The sequence below is a fragment of the Rhinolophus sinicus genome, linkage group LG03 (genome assembly GCF_036562045.2).
Source record: "Rhinolophus sinicus isolate RSC01 linkage group LG03, ASM3656204v1, whole genome shotgun sequence".
Classification (NCBI taxonomy): domain Eukaryota; kingdom Metazoa; phylum Chordata; class Mammalia; order Chiroptera; family Rhinolophidae; genus Rhinolophus; species Rhinolophus sinicus.
In genome coordinates, this window is record NC_133753.1 from 112,261,822 (window position 1) to 112,287,638 (window position 25,817).

The 25,817-nt window shown below is 38.7% G+C and overlaps 1 long non-coding RNA gene across 1 annotated transcript in view; it reads right to left on the minus strand.

Annotated features, from left to right (window-relative positions):
• Positions 1–702: 702 nt before the first annotated feature.
• LOC141570664 (uncharacterized) overlaps positions 703–25,817 on the minus strand; it is a 79,683-nt gene continuing 54,568 nt past the window's right edge. The window contains exons 3-4 of the long non-coding RNA XR_012494954.1: positions 17,522–17,586; positions 703–817 (exon numbers count right to left, since the gene is read on the minus strand). This is a non-coding gene — a long non-coding RNA (uncharacterized LOC141570664). The remainder of the gene's footprint in view (positions 818–17,521; positions 17,587–25,817) is intronic.

Here is a 25,817-nt window from a genome sequence, read left to right on the forward strand (position 1 = left end):
ATCATCAGTTCTGTGGCCTCTGAGGCTCTCTTTCCTGGCTTTAACTCACCTATGGGTACATCAACTGGAGGTTAAGCTGTAACCATTTCCCAAATCATGACTATGTGTAGTAACAGATACTCCAAGGGGAGGAGGAGTTCTTGGGACAAAATAACCAAGAATTCATATAACAAAAACAACTACTATATAAGAAAACCACAAACTCAACAATATAAACTATCTAAATTAGAATTATGAGAGGGGCAAGAAATTAAAATAATGAAGATGAATCTATTAAGAAGTTAAAGCTGTTATCAGCAATATGAAGCAAGAACAAGAAAATATAAAAAAGGACCCAATTGAGCATTAGGTATGAAATATATAAGAGTTGAAATGAATAAAACAATAGAGAACATATATAGCAAGATGAATAAAGGTGATGAATAAATCAGTGAGTTCAAACATCAGATGAGAATCTTGCCTAGAAGTCAGCAGGAAAGGGTAAAGAGATAGAAAATACAAAAGAAACCTAGGAGTTATGGAGGGTGGAAGGAAAAGTGCTGACACCTGTGAATAGTGACTTTATGCTATGTCAATTTGGCTAGACTGAGCTATGTTTCCCAAAATTCCTTTTCCTATGTATTTTCAGTTATGGTGGGCCACAGTGAGATCTCTGTGAAAGGTATGAAGGGTCTTGTCACTTACCTCCTAGCTCATCTCATCGATGTGAAGTAGCAGTGGAGCCTCCAACTGCTCCACCTTCCGTAGATCCTTGCTAAACTTCTCTAACTGCTGGACAAGGTGTGTGTTTGGCAATTGTGATGAAAGGGTCTGGTTTCTGCAATAAACACATACAGTCAAGGTTAGAGGCAACAAGAACTAACGTGAGTTTTGGTCTGTCCTCACAAGCTGCATCTTGTGCTTGTGGGTGCCAGCTTGACTTCCTCACCCCCACAGTACATCCATCTTCCCTCCCCAACTGTCTATTTTATAGTTTTAAAGCTCTGACATTGGAAATAAAGACCATAGCCTTATAGAGACTGCTTAACTAGCTTTCATAGTTTTATAAGGTCAGTTGCTGCAATATATATATTCCTTTTCCCCATTCCTATCATATTGACATTATCTCAAATTTTAATTCTATGTTGTTTTAGATGCATTTGTAAATTTGTTCTTTTTCTCATTTTGGTCCTTAATAAAAAATACAAACTTTACCAAGGAATTTTACCATCTTTACCATATTTCTTGAATATTGAGACTACATCCAACACAAGTTTTTAGTATAACTTTATTCTCAATCTTATCTGAAATTTTACACACACACACACACACACACACACACACACACACACACACACATTTAAGCCACCACATTTGAAGACAATTTGGCTGGGTATAAAATTCTAGGTTCAAATTCATTTTGTTTTAATATTTAAAAATTATTTTTTCCCTTTGTCACCTTGTGTCCCTTGTTTAATCCAATTCTTACTTTAGTTGAAGATCTCTTCATTATCTCTGGAAGTTTTAAAAAGTCATTCTTTGTTTTTCATATTTTAAAATTTTATTCTCATGTTTTTAGGTTTGGAATTTTCCTTGTCTCCTTTTAATTTTTTTCCACTTTCTGTATCTGGGTGTAATAGTCAGAGTTCAATCAGAGAAGCAAAACCATTGAGGGGCGTGTGTGCATGTGTGTGTGTGTGTGTGTGTGTGTGTGTGTGTGTGTGTACAATAGCAATTATACGTACACACACACGAGTTCACTAATTTATTTGTCTAGTTAGGAATATACACACATGGGTAAGATTAAGAATTTATTAAGAATAAGTAAACATGAGTAAGGGTCTTAAGAGCAGCCACATTTGAACAAAAATATAATAATTTTTTGAGGCAACAGTAAACAAAAAGTGTAGTAAATTGAAAATATGAGATATAATAGGAGAAATAATTTCTAACATGATAACAATTACAATAAATGTAAATGAAATTAACTCACAAATAAAAACAAAACACTCTGTTAGTATTAAAAAATAAAAACAAAATCCAAAAGTATGGTGTCTTTAAGAAATCTTCTAAACCAAAAGACTCAAAAAGGTTGAAAACAAAAGGAAAACAAACAAACAAACAAACAAACAAACAAAAACCCACAAAAGAAATCTGGGAGTTCCAGTAAAGATGGCAGAGTAGGTAAATGCTGTGCTTACCTTCTCTCACAATCATTAAGCTACAAAACAACCATCATTGAGAATCACCTGAAATCTTGCTGAATCAAAGCCCTACAACTAAGGACATACAGAAGAAGCCACCACAAGACTGGTAGGAGGAGCAGAGACACAGAACAAGCTGGTCTCATACCTGTGTGTGCCATTAAAAATTGGAAGGGAAATCTTAGCTGTAGAGGTGCCCCCTGAAGAAGTAAGGGGACCCAGTGCCACACCAGGCTCCCCAGACCAGGGCTCCAGTGCCAAGGAGAGAAGTCCTCATAATTTCTGGTTGTGAAAACCAATAGATATTGTGGCTGAGTGAGACAGAGGGCAGCTGGAGTCCCAGGCTCTCTTCTGAAAGGGAACATGCATGGACTTACTCACCAATAGAATCACTTGCTCTGAGCTCTAGAATTGGGGTAGCAGCTGGAGAGGTGACTGGGACACACAGGATGGGGTGGTGGGGTGGGTGGTGAGGGACTGAGTTGTCTGGCTTCAGGACGAGGGCTAGAGGGGCAGCTTTCTCCCGAATGGAGGAGCTGGCAGAAGCCATTGTTTCTTCATTGAGCCCACCCCCTTCCCAGGATGCAGATGCATGCAGGTGGCTACCAGATCTGAGTCTCTCTCCATCAAGCTGGCTGACACCATTTGTTCACCACACCTGGTGATTCTGAGACACCACCCCACTCAACTTTCAGGCACACCCTAGCCACTTCCAGTGGTTTTTCCATACAAAGCACCTGCTTTGGCTCATGCTGCAGACTTTCCTAAGATCCCTTAAAGGTTCACAGAACTCAGACAAGCAGAATCTGGCTTGAGCATGTCCCATACATCTGGCTGAGCAGCCTTAAGCCTGGCACTAGTGGCAGCCAGCCTTGGTTCGTGGCTTGGCCTCTTGAGACACTTCCAAGCACAGTGCAGTCTCCTGCCAGGTTGTCCCAGTTGGGGTATGGGATACAGCTGAACTTGACATGCAATGGGGCTCCTTCCAGGTGGCTCTGGGGCTCACCCAGTGGCCACCATGAAAATGAGCTGAAGTATCACCCAGCTGCCTCCAAGAATGACACACCCAAGGGGCAGATTGGGCAGGCACCGGAGCCCTCCTGAAGCAGATCCTGCTCTGTAGGGTCAGCCCCTGCACCACAGCTCCTCCACTATAGTCATGGCCAGTCCTCACAACCAATGAGTTCGAGGGTCAGTCCTTCCTATTAACATGCAAACAGCAACCAAAGCTCAACTACAAAAGGAGGGCACACACAATCCATACAAGGGACCCACATGAAGTGTGCTGCTCAGGAAACCAGGAAGACTGTGCCACTGAGCCCCACAGTACACCTACTACATAAGGCCACTCTACTAAGACCAGGAGATACAGCAGCCCTACCTTATACACAGAAACAAACACAAGGAGGCAGCCAAAATGTGGAGACAAAGAAACATGTCCCAAATAAAAGAACAAAACAAAGCTCCAGAAAAAGAACCAAACAAAATGAAGACAAGAAATCTACTAGACGTAGAGTTCCAACCACTGGTTATAAGGATGCTCAATGATCTCAGGGAGAACTTCAACAAAGAGATCGGAAACAAAACAAAAAAATGGAGAGAAAAAAACATTTAAAAAAACCACAGTCAGAAATAAGGAATACAATGACAGAAATGAAGAATACATTACAGGGAATCAACAATAGATTAGATGAAGCAGAGGACTGAATCAGCAATTTAGAAGATAAGGTAGCAGAAAACACCCAGTCAGGACAGCAAAAAGAAAACAAGAATAAAAAACTGAGATTAATTTAAAAGACCTCTGGGACAACATCAATCATACAAACATTCACATCATAGGGGTACCAGAAGGAGAAGAGAGAGAGCAAGGAATTGAAAACCTATTTGAAGAAATAATGATGGAAAACTTCCCTAATCTGGCAAAGGAAATAGACATACAAGTCCAGGAAGTGCAAAGAGTCTCAAACAAGATAAACCCAAACAGGCCCACACCAAGACACATCATAATTAAAGTGCCAAAGGTTAAACATAAAGAAAGAATATTAAAAACAGCAAGAGAAAAGCCATTGGTTACCTACAAGGGATCTCCCATAAGACTATCAGCTGATTTCTCAAAAGAAACTTTGCAGGCTAGAAGGGATTGGCAAGAAATATTCAAAGTGATGAAAAGCAAAGACCTACAATCAAGATTACTTTACCCAGCAAAGCTATCATTTAGAATCGAAGGACAGATAAAGAGCTTCCCAGACAAGAAAAAGCTAAAGGAGTTCATCACCAAACCAGTATTACAAGGAATTTTAGAGGGACTTTTTTAAGACAAAAAAAATAAATAAATAAAATTATGAATAATAAAATGGCAATAACTACATGCCTATCAACAATTACTTTCAATATAAATGGACTAAGTGCTCTAATGAAAAGATAGGGTGGCTAAATAGATAAGAAAACAAGACCCTTACATATGCTGCCTACAAGAGACATACGTCAGCTCAAAAGACACATACAGACTGAAAGTAAAGGGATGGAAAAAGATATTTCATGAAAATGAAAACAAACAAAAAGATGGGGTAGCAATACATATACCAGACAAAATAAACTTTAAAACAAAGACTATAACAAGAGACAAAGAAGGATCTAGTAATCCCACTTCTGGGTATTCATCCAAAGAAACCCAAAATGCTACTTCAAGGGGGACATGTGCATCCATATGTTCATTGCAGCATTGTTCACAATGGCCAAGATATGAAGGCAGCCTGAATGGATGAATGGATAAAGAAGAGGTGGTACATAGCATATACAATGGAATATTACTCAGCCGTAGAAAGAATAAAATCTTATCATCTGCGACAACATGAATGAACCTAGAGGGTATTGTGCTGAGTATAGTAAGTCAGACAGTGAAAGACAAATGTCATATGATTTCACTTATAAGTGGACACTAAAGCCACACGCATTTATTTACATATTACCTAGGGCTGCTTTTGTGCTCTAATGGCCGAGCTGAATAGTTGCAATACATACTACATGGCCCAAAAAACCTAAAATGTTTTCTATGTGGCCTTTATAGAAAGTTTGCCAACTCCTGGTCTAGACTTCAGAAAATGAAGGAGACCATGTTAGCAATGGTGTCATATGGTTGCTTGACTTATCATAGTGATCACTTCTTTAACATAAGGAATATAATCAGTAATAACTCTGTATATTGCCAGATGGGTACTGTTGAATAAGTATGATTTACACCTGAAACTAATATAATATTGTATGTTAGCTATATTTTAACAAAAATATTTAAATAAATAAATAAAAAGAAATCTGGAACACCAATCATAATAGCTGACAAAAAATAATTTAAGGCAAAAGGTAATCAAAACAATAGAGTGAGAAGATATAATCATCACAAACATATTTGAATGCATTTAATAATTGGTTACAATAACTGACAGCGTAAATAGAGAGACATGTAAATACTTGTAGTTTTTAACACCCAATTATCAGAAATGAATTACACAAACAAAAATTAAGCAGATTTTTATCTAAAAAGTATAAATATAGGCTTATACTATTAATTATATTGTTCGGGTCTTTAATAGACATGTTCTAATGGCATGCTGAGTATAATAGTCATCTTTTGAAATACATGCTATAAAAGTTCATGTAACAAATAGCAAATACACATTTTAGAAGCACACACATATTTACATGAATATATTAGGCCTACAGGAGGTCTCAATAAACTCTCCAGGAACAATATTTTGTAGATTATATTTTTCAAACACAGTGAAATAATATTAGAAAGGAATAACACGACATTTTTAATGTCCCATATTTTTAAAACTATGAGTTACTAAATAACTCATAGTTTTAAAATGAAACTATAATTAAAATGAGAAATATCTAAAATTGAATGAACGTGAAAAAAACAAACACAAAATAAAATTTTTGAATGAACATGGTAACATGAACATGGTAAAATGTAAGAGACATAACTAAAGTAGTATTTAAAAAAGCATTTATACCTTTAAATATGTTTATCAGGAAAAAATAAAAGTTGAAGAGAACTATGCTCAGCATCCAACTCAAGAAGTTATAAAATAGAACATTGAAGCAAACCCAATAAAGGAAAAGGATATTATAAAAAAAATAAACAAAATAATTTTTTAGAGGAGGGTGATAAGGCTAAAAGCTCTGTTTATATAAAAATTGCCAAGATAAACCTGATAAGACCGATAAAAAAAGGAGACAACAAATGTAAATAAAATAGGGAATCAAAAAACTGAATAAAAAATGAGCAAATAGTTATAGATCTAAAAAACAAAAATAGATAAAAGGGACAAATTCCTGGAAAACGTATAAAATGCCAAACTGGTACAAGAAGAAAAATGGAATTTAAAATAGATTCACAAAGATTAAAGAAATTTAACTGGTGGCTAAAACTCCATCCCCAAAATCTCTAGACTTGGATGTTCTCAAAATGGACTCTATCAAATTTTCAAAACCACAATTCCTTTGTTATATATGATATTCTAGAAAATGCAAACAGAAACAATAACTCTCAGTTCATTCTATGAAGGTAATATAATCTCATTTTCCTTCATGCTTCTGGATTTTAAGCCATAGTTTAGAAACTTTTCCCCACTCCCAGGTTATAGAGGAATCCATCCATGTCTTTCCTAGTACATGTATAGTTTCATTTTATTTTTACATTTACACCTCTGATCCATTTGGAATTTATTGTGCTATATACTATAGATAGTGGATCCAATTTTCTCTATTCCCACATGGCTACATACAGTGGTGTGCTAGAGCTGGCTCATGACAGCTCAGGGGAGTTGATTGTTCAATTTTCAGAATTTTTTGAGCTGATTGCTAAGCATAGCCATTATTATAAAATAGATTACATAAACTTACAATGAAATAAATCATGTTAAAAACAAACCTAATAACATTCAAAACTCATCACTGCCTAATTATTTTAACATATTTTAATATTATCAAGGCTCATGAGGTTAGTTATATCTACAGCATCTATACGGTGGAAATACTATAGAATGATATGCTGCTGTACATCTCTTCTCAAATTGGTATTAGACGTTACAGTAACAGTGTGGAATTGGCTACGATGAAAGCATTCACACCAGAGAAGGTAACAATGCTGAAACCAGAGCTTAATGTATTGTTTTGTTGACTGTGGTGAACAGAACTCACTATAACCAGTAGGCCAAAGCCAAGTCAGTTTCTGTAAATAAAAATTAAATGGAACACTGCCACACTCATTTACTTACATATTGCCTACAGCTGCTTTTGTGCTCTAATGGCAGCACTGAATAGTTGCAACACATACTACATGGCCCCCAAAAAGCTGAAATATTTTCTATCTGGCCCTTACAGAAAGTTTGCCAACTCCTGGTCTAGACTTAGGAAAATGAAGGAGACAATGTTAGCAATGTAGATTAATCTTAATGTATTCTGTGTCTGTAGCTGTTACACTGTGAACAGCACAAAAACATTTATGGAATAAATTTTCCAGTATTTATTTGAGGAATAATCTTCCAGTATTTAAAAACCATTATCCTGTTCAGCAAAGAAGTCGCTCACATACTTGACAAATAAGTCAAGATTCAATATTATGTATTTCTCATTTCACTTCTGTCATTTTCATTCATGTAAATGAAAATATCTATTATACCTACATTCATGTGAAAATTACACTCATCAAGTGCAACCATAGTTTGGTTATGGATAAGAATTTGGCACAATTCAAGGAAAGTATTCTATGAGAATCAGTTAATTATATGGCATTTGCAATAGAGTATTGTATATTTTATTACTATTTGTGAATTGCTTGCTAAACATCCTGTATCAGTAAAATTTATAGTATACATATATACATATCATGTACATATATCCAAACACATATGTATAGGTATATGTGTTAAACATATTTATTTACCAGCACAACACTGGCTACATAGCATCTCAACTTCACTTATTAAAAATGTATAGCTCTAGTTTAAAGTGTATACAATGGAACCATTATCTATGACACCCATCCAGAACTATACAGCAAGGAACAATGTTTTAATAATTTGGTCAGCTGAGTTCCATTGACAAATATTATGCTACATTTTCCTAATTGTTGCTAATCTTTCTTGTAAGTAACCACAATCTTTCCTCTATTATTAAAAATACTTATTTAAAAAATTTATTTTTCCCTTCTGATTTGAGATGCTGTCTTTTTTGCATACTAAATTTTTATATGCAAGTTAGTCTACTTCTCATTCTGCAATTTTGTCCCATTAGCCTGCCAGTCTATTCATGTGACAATACCAAACTATCCTAATTATAAAGGGTTTGTGGTTTGTTGTAATGTTTACTAACTATAACCCTCCCATTCTCTCATCCATTTGCCCCTTTCTTTTGGGGAGTTTTAGCTCTTCTTGCTTGTTTGTTCTTTCAGATAAATTTACAATCAACTTGTATAACTCTGGAGGGGTGAACTCTGATAATATTCTTATTGGGCATTTCATAAATTTATAAATTAAAATAAACAGATTTTTTGTTTTAATGATGTGGAGTTTTTCTATCCAAGAACAAGTCACAGTTTTCCATTTGTTGAAATCGACTTTTGTAAATTTCAGATGTATTTTCCACATATGGGTTTGGGATACTTCTAATCAAGTTTTACCTTGGCACTTAGCTTCTTTTTTTAAGAAGGGATCATGAGAGGGATCCTCTACTCCATTATATTTTGTAATTCATTTTTGTTTCCATCAAAGGCTATTGATTTTTGAATGTTAATTTTATAAGCTGCTACATCACTAAATTATTTTATTGTTTGAGGTAAGTTTTAATTAATTCTTTTGGATTTTCCAGATGTATAATTGTGTCATCTGAAAACATAGTTCTAATTCTTCATTTCCAATTATATCCTTCTATTGTTTTATCTAATTACAATGGATAACAATTTCAAAATAATGTTATATAGGAGTAGAAAGTATATGATTTCTCTCTAGTACCTGACTTTAGTACCTGACTTTAGTAGGAAAATCTTAGGATCTCCTCATTAAGTAACATGCAAGATTGGGGGCTGAAATACATATATGATGTATATATATATATATGATGTATATAATATCATATTGAGAAAGTACAGTAGGCTGAGTAATGGCCCCAAAGATACCAGGTCCTATTCCCTAGAACCTGTAAATGTGACCTTATAGGGCAAAGACTTGCAGACAATTAAATTATGGATTTTGAGTTGGAGCGATTATTCTGGATTATATTTATGGGTCTTAAATGCAATCACATGTATCTTTATAAGAGGGAGGCAGAAGGACAGTTGATACACACAGGAGAGAAAGCAATGTAACCATGGAGGCAGAGATTAGAGTAATGTGGCCACAAGCCATGGAATGCTGGCAGCAACCAGAAGATGGAAAAAGCAAGGAATACATTTTCCCCTATAGCCTCCAGAGAGGGTGTGACCATAACAACACCTCAATTTGCTTCAGTGATACTGATATTGGACTTTTGGCCTCCAGAACTAATGAAAGTATCTGTTATCTTAAGCCACCAAATTTTTGATAATTCAGAGGCATAAAATGACATGGGGGAAACCATGCAATCATCTACTTTTAAAAATGTACAAGAATTAAAATAATTACCATAATTACTCAACTAGCTAAGCATAGTTGCCAGATACAGCATCAACTTAAAATTTTTTAACTTACAAAATCATAAAAGGCATATGAGGAAATATAAAGAGAAAGCACCACTTATATATAGTTCAAAACTATAAGGATCTAGGAATTAATTTAGCCAAGACTATGCTAAAAAATAGAAATTCAATGAAGGATGTAAAGATGACCTGAATAAATAGAATGATAATTCATATTCTTGAATGGGATGGCAATTTATAAAGATGATAATTATCCCCAAATTGATCTACAAATTCAAAATACCAATCAAAATACCAGTAGCATTTTTTGAAGAATTGATAAATTGAGTCTAAAAATTTTATAAAACTAATGTTCATAAATAGCTAAGCAATGAAAAAAAAAAAAGAAAACCTAAGTGGGAAACTTGCCATAACGGACAATCAAGTGTTTAATGAAGCAATTATTTAAAAAGTGTGGTTTACACTGAAAGAATAGACAAAAGCAATAAGATAGAAAACTCAGAAAGACAGAAAGCTCAGAAACAGACTAAAACCTACTCAGAGTGAAATCCAGACTCTGACTTGATTTTCAGTTTGTGGCACCACAAATCAATGGGGAAAGAATTAATTATTTGGAGTCAGAATTAGGAAAACTGATTCACTACATGAAGAAAAATAAAGCAATTCTTAGACAAAAAGTAGTCACAAGTATCTTAAAGATCTAAATGTGAAAGACAAAACTATAAAGTTAATAGGAGAAAATATAGGAGAATATCTCTGTTACCTAGAAGTGAGAAAGAACTTTTTAAACAAAACCCCAAACACATAAAACATAAAGAGAAAAATATATGAATTTGATTAGAGCAAAACTAAGAATCTCTATTCAATTAACAAAATGATGGTTAGACAGAAGATCAGGAGAAGATATTTGCAAAATGTAAAACTAATAAGGTACCAATATCTAGAGTACAAACAGAAATCTTGCAAAGCAACTACAAAAAGATAAAAACTTCGGAAGGATATAGACAAAGTATATAACCAAGTAATTTACAGGAAAGGAAACCAAAAGGCTACGAAACATATGGAAAGGTATTCTAACTAATTAGTAGTCAGAGAAATGCAAATTAAACCAAAAGGAGATCAGTTCTTCACAACTTAATCTGCAGATTCAATGCAATCTCAATCAAAATCCCAGAAAGTTATTTTGTGTATATCAACAAACTAACTCAAAATTTATATGAAGAGGCAAAAGACCAAGAATAGGCAACTCTACATCGAAGGAGAAGAACAAAGTCAGGATATTATTTGAAAGTGTCTTACTGTAAATCTGCAGTAATCAAGACAATGCACTATTGGTGAAAGAACAGACATACCCATATAAATTAATGAAGAGGACTAGAGAGCCCAGAAATAGACATAAACAAATGTGGTCACTGATCTTTGGCAAAGGAGAAAAGGTAGTTTTTCAACAAAAGGTACTAGAACAACTAGATATTCACATAGAAAACCATGAATCTAGACACAGACCTTACACACTTCATAATAATTAACTGAAAATGGATCATAGACCTCAATGTAAAATGCAAAGCTATAAAACTCTTAGAACATAACAGAGGAGAAAATCAAAATGACTTTGGGTATGGCAATGACTTTTTAGATACAACACCAAGGGCATGATCCATGAAAGAAATAACTGATAAGCACAACTTCATTAAAATTAAAAACTTCTGCTTTGCAAAGGACACTGTCAAAAGAATGAGAAGACAAGCCACAGACTGAGAGAAAGCATTTGCAAATCTAATAAAGGACTGTTATTCAAAATATACAAAGAACTCTTAAAACTCAAAATGAGAAAATTAAAAACCAGGTCAAAAAATGGACAAAAGACTTGAACAGAAATCTCACCAAAGCAGATATACAGATGGCAAAAAAGCATATGAAAAGATGCTCCACCTCATATGTCATTAAGCAAATGCAAATTAAAACAATAATGAGATACCACTACACACCTACCATATTAGAATGGCTAAAATCCAGAGCACTGATAACACCAACTGCTGGTGAGGATGTGGAGCAACAGGAACTCTCATTCATTGCTGGTGGGATGCAAAATGGTACAGACACTTTGGAAGATATACTGTGGTACATCTATACGATGAAATATTACTCAGTGCTAAAAAGAAGTGAGCAAACAAGAAATGGTGTGGAGGAATCTTAAATGCATATTACTACATGGTAAGTGAAAGAAATTCTAGATTGGTTTCTAGATTCCATCTACATGATTCCAGAAAAGGCAAAGCTATTAGAGATCAGGGTGCCAGAGGTTAGAGAGGAGGGAGGGATGAAACAGTGGCATACAGAGGACCTTTAGGGAAGTGAAACTACTTTGCATGATACTGCAGTGGTGGACACATGTTATCATACATGTCACATGTCATTTGTCAAAACCTATAGAATGTGTAACACCAAGAGTGAACCCTCATGTAAATCTGGATTTTAGGTGATCAGGATGCATCAATGTAGATTAGTCAGTCATAACACATGTCTCACTGGTGTGGGATGTTGATAATGGGGAGGCTGGCAGGGGACAGGGTATACATGGGAACTTTTTACTTTCCCTTCAATGCTGCCATGAACCTAAAGCTGCTTTAAAAACTAAAGACCATTTCAAAGAAGAAAAATAAAATAAGGCATCACTTAGCTCCTATAATATGGGCAGATACTGGAAAGCTGGGTAATGCCAAGTGTTGGAGGAGGGGCAAAGATGTCATGCTCTGCTGGTGAGCATGTAGACTGGTACACATTCTGGCAAATCTGTAGTGCCATTTGGTCAGATTAAGTGGGCACAGAGCTAGAACCCATTCCTGAGACTCTATCGCAAAGATAGTCTCGCACACAGCTGTAAGGGGACATACAGGAAGATAGACATTTCAATGTTGTTTGTAGGGACAGAATTGGAGGCTACCTTGGTGCTCATTACCTGGGGCAGGGAAAGGAAGGTGGGTAGGTAAAGTATGGTGGCTGAAGCAGTTAAATGGCCACAGACCTGATGTACAACATGTATAATATTAAAATCCCAGTGAATAAAAAGATAGAATGAGATCTAGAACACAGTATCACTAAAAGTACATTTAAAATATATGTACCCCCAAAGGACACATACAAATAAAAGGATCCACATTAAATACATTGAAATAGTACCTTATATGGGAAGAAGGGATTAAAGGTAAGGACGTAAGTACAAATTTTAATAAACTAAAAAAAACACCTAAATTGAATAACATCTATGTGTAGACCAATGGTAATAATGTGCCACAAAGTGAGGAATATGGTTAATTTAAACCTCTGCACCTGAGATCCAACTAACGATAGATAGATAACAGATGATATCGATAGACAGAGAGATAGGTAGATAGATGATAGATAGATAGATGAAAAAAACATTCTCTCTCCCACTATGGACCCTGAAATGCCACTACTACCACCACCACCCCCAGAGAGTTCCATTATCAACACATTTGACCTTGGTCTTATATGTGACTTTGAAGTTCTTCATACAAAAACCATTAAGAAGGCCTTTTATTTCAGGATGTAAATACTATTCATCCAACCTTTTACCCTCATCTCAGTAAGTCCTCTCCCACTTTTCACACCTTGTGGTGCAATCTCTGATGTCTCCCTGCTCATTACAACCAGCTATGAAACTATCCAAATGGGAAACCAGAGAAAGGGTCTCCTTACACAGGGGGAGAGAGCATCACAGAAGGTAAAAATAGCATGTGACGGCCGGCCCAGTGGCTCAGGTGGTTGGAGTGCCATGCTCCTAACACCGAGGTTGTTGGTTCAATTCCCACATGGGCCAGTGAGCTGCACCTTCTACAGCTAAGATTGTGAACAACAGCTCTCCCTAGAGCTGGGCTGCCATGAGCAGCCAAGGTCGGCGTGAGGTATCATGGGCTGCCGCAGGCTGCTGTGTGCTGCCATGAGCGACCAGCGGCCAGTGTGAGTGGCCGGCAGCTGGTGAGAGCTGTCATGAGTTGCTGAGAGCGGCAGATCGCCGACCCGGTGACCGACTGCCTCAGCCAGGGGGAGCGCAACGCTCATAATACCAGCATGGGCCAGGGAGCTGAGTCCTACACAACTAGACTGAGAAACAACAGCTTAAACCAGAGTGGGGCCTGCGGAGGCGAAAGAGGGGGAAAAAAAGAATAGCATGTGCAAATGTATGGTGGCAGATAGCACACACTTGGAGAAATGCATTTAGACTACTTAGAATCCTGGTAATGGTAAGTGAGAAATGCAAGCTCTAGGAGCTGAATCTGCAGAGGGAATGGGCAAATCAGTTTACAGACAATTGTAGGTGAGGCTAAGGATTTTGAATTTGGACCTGAGGCAAACAGAGTCTTCGAAGAATGTTAAGCAAGGAAGGGAGCGACTTGATTGGAGTTGAGCAATCGCTCTAACAGCAATGTTGAGATAAAAGGGACAATTAGAAGGATGTGGCAGTAGTCCACACTAGCTAGTCTAGAGCGTTCATGAGTTTCACACATGACCACAGTAGCCTGACTCTCTTAGTGGATTAGGCATCCACCTACAAAGTCAGAGGACTAGATAAAATGGTTTCCACAGGTCCCTCCCAGCTCCATGATTTTCAAATCCCACTTATTTCATATTCAAAGAAGGGAGTGATGAGGCATAAGCAGAGAAATCTGCAGATTTTTTGATCAATATGCAGAACTCACATTCAGTAGACAGGAGGCGTTAAAGGATGTACATGATGCTGATTTTTTAGATAATTCTCTGTGATCAAGCACATTTTATAATTAATGACTTTTTTTAATTCAGGTGAGATCTGCTGTTTTTAAAAGTTTTAGTGTTTAAAATTTTATGGGGGAAAAAAAACTGTTGAATTTAATGCTGAGTATTCTAAACAGAGTCAGAAATATGTTAACTTCCCTAGAGTCACTCCTGCACCTCCCTTTCTAAATAAGATTGGATTTGATAGAAAAATCTAGGGCATTGCCATGACAATTACCAAGGTTAGTCTTAGTTCCACTTAGACTTTATATAACTCCAATAAAACAAAAAGCAGAGGGCGTAAGAGACAGACACGGGTGCTCACCTCTACCTCTTGTTATCACAGTGTTTGGACTCCAACAATGACACAACATGACATTAAGCCACTGATTCTCAACCTTGGCCACATGTTAGACTCACCTGAGGATCTTTTACAAATTGCTTGTGCCTGGAGTTGGTGCCCTATCCCTAGAGTGTCTGATTTAATTGGTCTGGAGTGAGAAGCCTTTAAAATCTTCCTAGGTTATCTTCATGTGCAGCCAGGGTTTAAAACAACTACACAAGGTAATCACCATGGCAACTCTCAAGGCGCCGCCCAGTAATGGCAACAAGTTGTAGATATTCTCCAAAGGAGCTGGCAGTCGGATTCTGGTGTTTGGATTATTTCATAGTTTGGCAAAAATAGTAGAAAAATCACATTAAAAATAAATTGGTTCTATCCTTGGTGTCCCATCTAAAGGGCCACAGTGTTTTCATAAAACCTGTTGGGTGGTTTTATAAAAATAAAAAAAAATTTAATAGAAAAAAGGGAAGTAGGGGAAAAGGGAAGGGAGAGAGGAAATGCAGAGATCCCACCAAGAGGGTTCTCACTTAAGAGTGTGAGAACCTCTGGTTTTAAGAAGGAGCTGGACCAGGTGCAAAGAAACAGCAGTTGTGTAGGATACCCCCTGCGTCCCATCATGCTTTCAGGGTATTTTGAGCTCTATCATAATTATACTCTCTACATTATAATATGGAATTGCCAGATTTCTATTTTTTTTTTTAAGGATCGTGGGTCATAATATTGCCTAATAACCTATCTGGGTCTCTCTCTCTCTCTCTCTCTCTCTCTCTCTCTCTCTCTCTCTCTCTCTCACTTTTTCTCTCTCTTTTAAGATAAAGTCCTAAATCAATAGAAAATATTTTATCTTTTTTCAGTCTATCTTTAAAATAACACAAATCGGTCTTAGGAATCATCCGGCATCTTGTTGTTACTGTACCAGGAAACTCTTAGATCTTATTCAACAGCCTGCCACACTGTTCCTATTTCAGGGACATATGCCATCCAAAATGTTTCTGATATCCTTGCTTTTAATTGTTGTGGCTGGATTAAAGCAGCTAAATTAAAGCAGCTAAATATGATACAGATTTAATGTTATTTCTTTCAAGACTTAATTCATCTTCTGAGTTTGAAATACTGAAGAAGCAATGCCTGGCCTCATTCAAACCCTAAAAATGTATTTTTTACCCAAGAAGTTCTAGATTTCAGCAAGAGACCCATTCCACTGAATAATGATGTTGATGGAGAAGTGAGAATACACAGACCTCACCTTGTAGCAGAAGCCCAGCATCTCACCCCTGATCGTGTTCTGTGCATGACTCTAGACAGTGCAGTTCTTTTCTATTTCACCACTGCTATAGACTGAATGTTTGTTTCCCCCCTCAATATGTTGAAACCTAATCCCCAATATGGTGGTATTTGAAGGTGGGGCCTTTGGAAAGTAATTAGGCCATGAGGGTGGAGTCCTCATAAGATTTGTGTCCTTATGAAAGAGGCCCCAGAGAGCTCCCTCACCCTTTCTGCCATATGAGGACACAGCAGGAAGACAGCCATTTATGAACCAGGAAGCAGGTCCTCACCAGACACGGAATTTGCCAGTACCTTGATGTTGGACTTCCCAACCTCCAGAACTGTGAGAAATAAATTTCTGTTGTTTATAAGTCACTCACTCTATAGTATTCTGTTAGAGCAGTCCAAACTAAGACATCCACCATTTGTCAACCCAGAGCCTCTTGTTTTTCTTTCTAAGGAGACTGAGTTCTATATTGATGTGGTTAAAGCCCCTCCATGGGGTTCCTCTGGGACCCTTCTCAATAATTCTGCATCTCTTCACAGTGATGTCGACATTTTCTGGAATATCAACAGTCTGATTGCTAAAGATGGTTTTCATTCTCACAGTAGAAGTGGCAAAGAGCTTGAAGCCTCTTGATACGGAGATAGGGGTCTTATTAATGGTATCCTTTCTGTCATTGTTCAAAAAATATTATATAAAATATAATTATATAAAAATATAATTATGTATTGGTTTCCTAGCCCTGCCATAACAGGGCAAACTGGGTGACTTAAACAACAGCAATTCATTGCATCATAGTTCTGGAAGCCAGAAGTCTGAAATCAAGGTGTCAGCAGGGCGAATGCTCCCCCTGAAACCTGTAAGGTAATCCTTGCTTACCTCTCTATAGCTTCTGCTGGTTTGCTAGCAATCTTTGGTGTTCCTTGGGTTATAGTTGCATAATTCCATTGTCTGCCTTGATTGTCAGAAGGTATTCTCACCACGTGTCACTGTCTTCACATGGCTGTCTTCTTATAAGGACACCAGTTATGTTAGATGAGGGGTCTATCCTACCACAATACAACTTCATCTTAACTAATTATACGTGCAATGACTCTATTTCCAAATAAGTTCTCATTCTAAGGTGGTAGGAATTAGGATTTCAACATACATATTTGAGAGACACAACTCAACCTGTAAAAATATACAGCTAGATTATTTAGAGTTTTTTAAATGTATGAAATCTAAATTTTGAAAGAAATTGATTCATTAACTTCTGCATGCCAAGATACCATTTGATGAGGCCCTTCAATTTCTGGTGCTCTTCACACAAGAGGTCCAAAGATGAGGTGAATCTCTGCAATAAAAAAAGAAATCCTTGACTAAAAGAATATGCCCTTAGGACTATTCCTCTATAATTTTTAAGTTAAAGCAAAAGAGAAAAGTGAAGGGAAACATCTCCTTTTTATTTGTTACCAAACTTGACTTGATAGTGTATCTTAAAACTTTGAGTCATGTTGGAAAGCAGAATATTTTTAAGGAATATGAAAAGTTTCCAACTATTAGTGTGAAACGTGAGAATCGAAAAAGACTGAGGGAAAAAGCCACTCTAATTTTTGAAGGCTATTTTTATCTACCTGCAGTATTTATGACAACTTGTATCAGAAAGACCTTGATGATAAAAAATGTTATTCCTCCTGGTTTTTATTGGTAAAATGACCCACATTTTTTCCTTTGCTATTGAATGAAATTCTATCCTTCAATTTATTGAACCAAAGAGTATCTCTATCAAGGAGCTAATGTCATGAAACTAAAGAGAAAGAAGTTTAGAATTTTTTTCTCTTTCATATAAAGTTACACTAAAAAATACCTAAGATTGAAGATATAGATATAAATACATAGGCTGGTAAATATCAAAACTTCCAATAGTATTGTACTTTCCCACGACTTCTGTGACAGAGTAAAGCACTACCCCGGCGAGCTGAGAAGACACAGAATATGGAGGTGCTGACTTCAAAAATCACTGAGGTTTTTCCTGAGTGTTGGAATAGAATGCTCTCAACCATATTGCCCCAGCCCTAGGTGAGTGTGGTCAGTTCATGCCTTGCAGGGACAGCATGTGACAGAAATCCAATTCAAACTGCCATAAGGAAAAAAAAAGGCTTATAACGAATTAAACATGGCTGCACAAAGTGGCTCAACAATGTCCCCAGGATTCAGCTCTCACAACTTCTTTTCCCTCTGCTTCCTTTTATATTGGCTTGGCTCCACATGGAGACACTTAGCAGCCTAGCACCTTTCAGCTTCACGTCCAAGAGAAAAGAAACACATTTCTGTGGTTCCAAGAGGGACTCCTGCAACTGGAATATGTGTCCATCTTGAAAGTCCTTATTGGACAACCTAAGGCCACGCCCACTCCAGAAAGAGGAGGTTGGATCAGCATTACCTGAGCTCCAACGATTGTGTCGGGGAAAGACCATTCCCTACACAAAATCAGGAGCTGTTCCCAGGGTCTCGGAGACTGGATGGACAAAAACCATCCACACCCATTTCAGATGAGAATGAAGACTTCAACAGAGGAAGGCGTGTACTTGGGGAAATAAATTGGACCTTAAGTCTCCTCTTCCCTAAGCTGTGATATTCACATATGATTAAATTTTACTTTTCCTGTGGTCCATCAGAAGTAGTATATCAAAGGACAACTAGTCTAATGCTACAATGCGGATGAACCTCAAAAACATTATACTAAATAGAAGAAGCCCGATGCAAAAGGTTACCTATTACATGATTCCATTTATATGCAATACCCAGAAAAATGTACATCCATAGGAACAGAAAGCAGATTGGTGGTTGTCGGGGATTAGGGTGAGAGGGGAATGAGGACTGACCACTTATTGGGCACAGGGTTATCTTTTGGGGGGATGAATATGCTTTGGAATAAGGTACAGGAAGTGGTTGTATTGTACATCATGAATGTACTACGTGCTACTGAATTGTACACTTTAAAATGGTTAATTTTATGTGGATTTTACTTCAACCTTTTAGAAAGGGGGAAGACTCTAGTTACTGTGCAAGATTTAAATGGGGTAGAAACCCTGATGTTTCCTTTCTTTCCGTCTCCTTTTCTGATCACCTGCCTAAGTGCCAATGGAGGTTCACAGACCTCTTTACTTTTTTGCCTATAAAGCATTCAATCTGCACTCTTGAAGTGGTCTTCCCATCCTCACTTCTCAGCTAACGCCAGCCACCCAGAAGCTTCCTGGCCATACAGTTTTAGGTGGTTTTATAGCACTTGGCCTCTTGTCACTCCCTCATTCTCCCTTTACTTTCCTTGCCTCCAGTAAATAGGGAGCTGGGGAGCTTTGACTGAGGACATATTCTATTCCTTCATTTTTTGCCTTTTACTGAGATGGTTCTGCTTTCAGTGCACAAGGGTTTAGCTAACACCGCATTGAGAAATTCCAGTTTCACATTTTGTAAATTCCAGGAGAGGCTCAACATATCCAGGACCTACCACAAGCTGCCCAGATATGTTTCCAGCAGAGACTCCAGTCATTTGAAGAATAGCTCCAGTGGGTTTTGCTAAAGGCTTTATTTCTGCCAAGCCTTGTGTCAAATTTTTAGACTGACGTTTCAAAACTCTGTATAGTTACCAGAAAATTAGTTGAGAGTCAACCACAGAGAGTCAAGCAGTTTTAGGAATATTGTGTGAAATTTTATCTGAATCCTGCCTGTGAAACTTCAACAGTTCAAACAAAAACAAGAGTAATTATTTAAGACATAGTTTAGGAAGAAAAATAAACTTGTATAATGGCTATGAATCTCGGTGAATAAATTCAGGGCTGCCAGAAAGAAAACTGTACGCTTCTGTAGTAAAATTTAATTCTTATTTAGAAGGCCTAATCCTCTCCAGACAGCAGCAAGTTCTTTTGTCAGTTGGAGACTCTGCCCCTTGCCCTATGGTTGTATCTAAGTTTCAGAAGGTCAGTGTCATGACAAGTTTCAGGAAGGGAGGTATCTGGGCCTTGGTTGCAGTCTTTGCAGGATGGATGACACATCCCCCACCTGACTCCATCTTTCATTTCCATGCCACACATGTAGGCATTGTAACCACTTTGTGATTCTCTGCTTGATTCGGACATGAAAACCTACAGGAACCTACAAAGCTGTCTGTACCCTACAGGCCTGGATGCTGTGCAGACATTCCCTCTCTGGTCTTTCAGCTTCCTTAGGACTCTGTCTTAAAGTTACAGGGCCGTTTTGGTCTCAAATTGTTTCTTTTCTTTCAAGGGTTTTATCACCTTCCTGGGACTCTAGTCCAGAAGCAGGTGCATAGACCCTCTCTCTGGAATTCACCCAAATCTCTTCTCACATCAGCTTCCTCCTACCTACCCCTCCTCCCCACCTACCCCACAGCAGACACACACACATAGCCCCATCTGATGAGAATCTAAGGTGTCCAGAACCTCCCAGAAGTTTAAATGGGGACAAGGGCAAGGAAGAGAGTGGGGGGGTATCAGTGTCATGCAGGGTCTCAGCTCCCGCTCCCCACACAAGAACGCAGGATGTGGTGAGGCCAAAAAGGAACACCCACGGAGTCATAGATAGGGGATTCATACCACTACATTCTCGCTGGCAACTGGGTTGGAGACACAGAAAGCAGGAGCTGCAATCTGCCATCCGCTTCTCTGTCAACCATCAAACTCTCTTGCCAGCAGCAATCTGCGCCTGCTAGCCCAGCCATGGCAGTTATATTAGTGTCTCATGGCTCACTGGCTACAGCTGATGGCCAACTCGTCACAGCTGATGGCCATCCAATCACAGTCGATGGCCATTTACTATCCGAGCCAGCACCTTTCCACATGAGGCCAAGAGCCGCCAGTGAGACTATAGTGGTATGAACCCCTTATCCATATCCATTGTTGTTCCTTTTAGGCCTCACCATAACCTGCTTTCTTGTGTGGGGAGCGGGAGCTAAGACCCAGCATGACAGTACCCTAACTTGGAAAACACTTGAAATAATGGCGTATGACTCTTAAAAATCTATAAGACAATCTTAACACACATTTCAATTTAAGGAGAAAAATTTGGTCCATTGAGCATTTTTGCCTACACAGATGCTATGTGTCATGTGGGGTGTCATGTGGGGTCTCTAGTCCCGCTCCCCACATAAGAAGGCAGGATATGGTGAGGCCAAAAAGGAACACCCACGGAGCCATAGATAGGGGAGTCAGACCACTATATTTTCGCTGGCGGCTGGGTTGGAGACACAGGAGGCAGGAGCTGCACGATCTGCAACCTGCAGTCTACTTGTCTCTGCCAACCATCCTCACTTGCTAGCTGCAATCCGCCTCTCTGCAATCCGTAATCCACACTCCACCATACCACTCCACTACACCACCACATTACACCACCACCTTGTTAGCTTAGCCGCGGCAGTTATATCAGTGGCTAATGGCTAACCTGTAACAGCCGATGGCCAACTAGTCACAGCTGATGGCCATCTACTACCCCAGCCAGCATCCCCCTATGTGAGGCCAAGAGCCTGGAAACTGCACTCTGGGACTGTGTCCCCACACTATGGCATTCAGTTCTCTGTATTATAATTTTGATAACTGTCATGTACTATTGTTAAATGTGTCTGTATTTTTGTGTGGGATAGGGGGAGGGTGTTTGCTCCCCAACTGGATATTAAGCTCCCAGAGGGCTCTCGTGTGTGTGTGTGTGTGTGTGTGTGTGTGTGTGTGTGTGTGTGTTGTTTGTTTTTGTTTTACATATATGGCTGTTCATGAACAGGCCAGGGAAACTGAACATCTCTTCCCAGTACAGCAGGAATAGGAATAACAATTAGCTCTTGCACTCATCAGCAGGAGTTTTAAACAATAATAGCAAGAATTCACAACTACCATGTACCCTCATTTCCAGCTGAATCAAACCCACTGTACTTGGTATTTAGCTCACCTTCACTGCAGAGAACATAGTGGCGTTGGCCAATGAGGATTTTACTCAGTCACTGTGTCATGCAGGGTGTCATTTGGGGTCTCAGCTCCCTCTCCCTGCATAAGAATGCAGGATATGGTGAGGCCAAAATGGAACACCCACGGAGCCATAGATAGGGGAGTCACACCACTATATTCTCGCTAGTGGCTAGGTTGGAGACACAGAATGCGGGAGCCACACGATCCGCAACCTGCCGTCAGCTTCTCTGGCAACCAACCTCACTTGCCAACTGCAATCTGCCATGCTAACCGCAATCCGCCCTTGCCAGCCACCATTCGCTGCTAGTGTAGCCACAGCAGTTATATTAGTGGCCAATGGCTCACTGGTTACAGCTGACGGCCAACTAGCCACAGCTGATGGCCATCCAATCACAGTTGATGGCCATTTACTACCCGAGCCAGCACCTTTCCACGTGAGGCCGAGAGCCTGGAAACTGCACTCCTGTCTCTGTCCCCACATACTGGCCATGGACAGTTTATACCTTGGAGAGCCAGCGCTTTAGTTTGGGCACCTGAATGGCAGGGGTCTGCCTGCATCAGAGAGCTCCGTGTTTTACATTCCACTTTGTCTTCCATTCTGTTATTCTGTGTACACAATATAATGCTCTGTTTATAGAAGATGCCTCAGGAAATTCTTTTTTTTTTAAATTTTTATTGGGGAACAGTGTGTTTTTCCAGGACCCGTCAGCTCCAAGTCAAGTCATTGTTTTCAATCTAGTTGTGGAGGGCGCAGCTCACTGGCCCATGTGGGAATCAAACTGGCGTCCTGGGTGTTATGAGCACTGCACTCTAACCAATTGAGCCAACTGGCCGCCCAACGACATTCTTGCTAAGGGGACACAAGAATGAAAATTATACACTACGAAGGCTAAAGGGATCTTGACAATTTAGCCTTTTCGGAAGCCTCCAGGCAGGCCAGACACAAGCCAACTCAAATGAATGAGAACTTACTCAATTTGTTTAAACCTCCAGCAGAAATGTCTAAATCCATTTTTGCAAAATAGCATTAATATGGCATTCCACAACTCTATCTAAACCTTTCTGCCACACCTAACATGAAGGTGACAGAGAGAAACCACACTGGACTGGGAACTACAAGGCCTGGAGTGGAGCCTGGCTGGCTCTGTGGCTCCCAGGGCAGTGACCTTAGCGGCATCATTTACCCTCTAGGCATTTTCCGCCCTTCATCTGTAAAATACAGGGGTTGATGAGAGGATCATTAAGCTCACTTACAACTCTAAATTCTGTTAATCCTTATGACTTAGGTACCAGGGTGTGAATAGTGAGGCTCTTTTAATATGGCGACTTAAGTGCGGTATGTCTTCCCTTGCATTGCTGCTTTAAGGGGATAGAATATAAATGTTTTCTCTTATTCCCCTGGGAGGACTTGAAGATTAACATCTCCTCCTGCCACCCCTGGAAATGAGAATTCAATTTTTGGCTGCTAAGGACCCCAGGGTCTATTTTTGAGAGGTCATTAAAATCTATGTGTAAAGAACCACAGAAAAAAATAAAATGTTCAGAAGAGAAGGAGTACCTCTGATAAAAACTCAGAGAAAGAGGTAGGATTTTCTCCAGACCAAAAAGAAATCAGGTGTGTTGGGCAGCGGGTGTGGAGGGAGGAGTTAGTGAAGGAGCCTGAGAACCTATCCTGAGGAAGTTGCCCAAAAATTGAAAGGAACTATGAGTTCACAGAAGCTCCTGGGAGCCACGTCATTACCACCAACTGCCCAACCTTCAGTTAGGCATGAACCTCTCAAACCTGTGCCCAGAACCCTCCCCCATTGATCACTCTGGTGGATGGCCCAAGAGGAGTCCACTTGGTCAGCTCTTACTACCTCATGACTGAGTGCCCATCAATGCGATAGGTTTTGTTCAGTCTGGGCCTGAATACCCCGTATGGACATTTCCTACGCAAGGCACCAGGACACAAGAAGCTGGGATATCTAGAGGGAAGGAGGTAAAGATGCTGAGACCTCCTGAGACAAGGCACTGAGAAGGTCTGTGACAGCCCCACAGGGGCAGATCCAGGTTTTGTAGGACCCAAAATATATACAATTTAGGGGTCCTCTTTAAGAAAATGAGCACATTACACATACAAAATTGGGTAAGACTGTGAATATATATTTAGAACGAGATAAAAAGTTATAACATATCACAAGGCTTTTTAAAACTGACAAGACCATGAACACCACAAAATCCAGGAAAATACAATTAATTCATTAATTGCCAGACCCACCTCTCTCACACTTGTTTTCTACACCTTTTGGTTGCAAAGTATTTGATCACCTCTTCATAGGAATCATTTTATAACATTTCGTATAGGGAAAATAGAAAGATAAATCAGTCTGTCCTCTAGCATGGTTGATCAAAAATATTTTTTTGATAACTGGGATGCATAAAATGTGACTTCTTCACACATAGAAATCATCAATGTTTTGTAGTACTGCTGTCGGTTTGTATCTACAAGTACAGAAATTCTGATAGATTCTATGTTGTGCAATTCCCATCAAAAAAGAAAAAGACAATATGTGTGGTGTGTTTATAATTGCATATATGCACTATTTTTTTAAATTCCTTATAGGCCAGAACTTCTATTTTAACTAGGCGTCAATGAGACCCTAATCCTCCACTTCAAATTTTACACATCAGTATAGCCGAAAGAATTGAACGCAGGGTCTTTAAGAGATATTTGCAATCCATGTTTGCAGCAGCATTGTTCATAAAACTAAAAGGTAGAAGCAACCTAAATCCATCAAAAAATGAATAGATGAGCAAGATGTGGAATATCCATACAGAAGAGTATGATGCAGCATTAAAAAGGAAGGAGAGTCGGACACATGGTACAACATGAATGAACCCTGACGACCCGCTAAGTGAAATAAGATGGCACAAAAAGAATACAAAGAGTATGATTGCACTTATATGAGGTATCTATGTTCCACTAAATGAAAACTGAGGGCATCCTTAGCTCAACTTCCTTTTGTTTGGATCCCACAGGTGCCTCAGTTGTTCTGCCACCATCCAACACAAGAGGAAGTGTGACACAGGGAGAGTCCAACAGGAAAGAAACAGTGATCTGAACTGGTCATTGTTGAAATGTATTACTTTTGCAAAATTCAGAAAAACAAAACATGTGAGCATATGTCTAGCATATCTCCTAAGACCTTGGAAGGGGCCCATGCAAATGAAGGGCGCTGAAGGGTAAGCTTCATTGGCTTTTTGGTAAATTCACCTCTAAACTCCCATTTCGCTTAGTAATATCCTTTCAGTATCAGTATCATTCCTACGGTACTTTTGTTTGTTCTCACATGATATGTGAACTGCCAGGTCAAAATCCTTTGTGCAATAATCCTTTTGGATAGACATTCTATATCACTTTTTATAGTCTCTCCAAATATGTCTAGTCTTTTTAACTTTTCTTTGCAGCTACTGTTTTTCAAATATTTTACCATGACTGCATCTGCGTAGCCTATCACAGATTGTGAGCTACTTGAAAACAAGAAATATTTCTATCATGAAACTCAGTAGAATACTATAGGTAATCACATGCCTGATAAATGTATTTGGATAAGAAAAAGCATTTGTG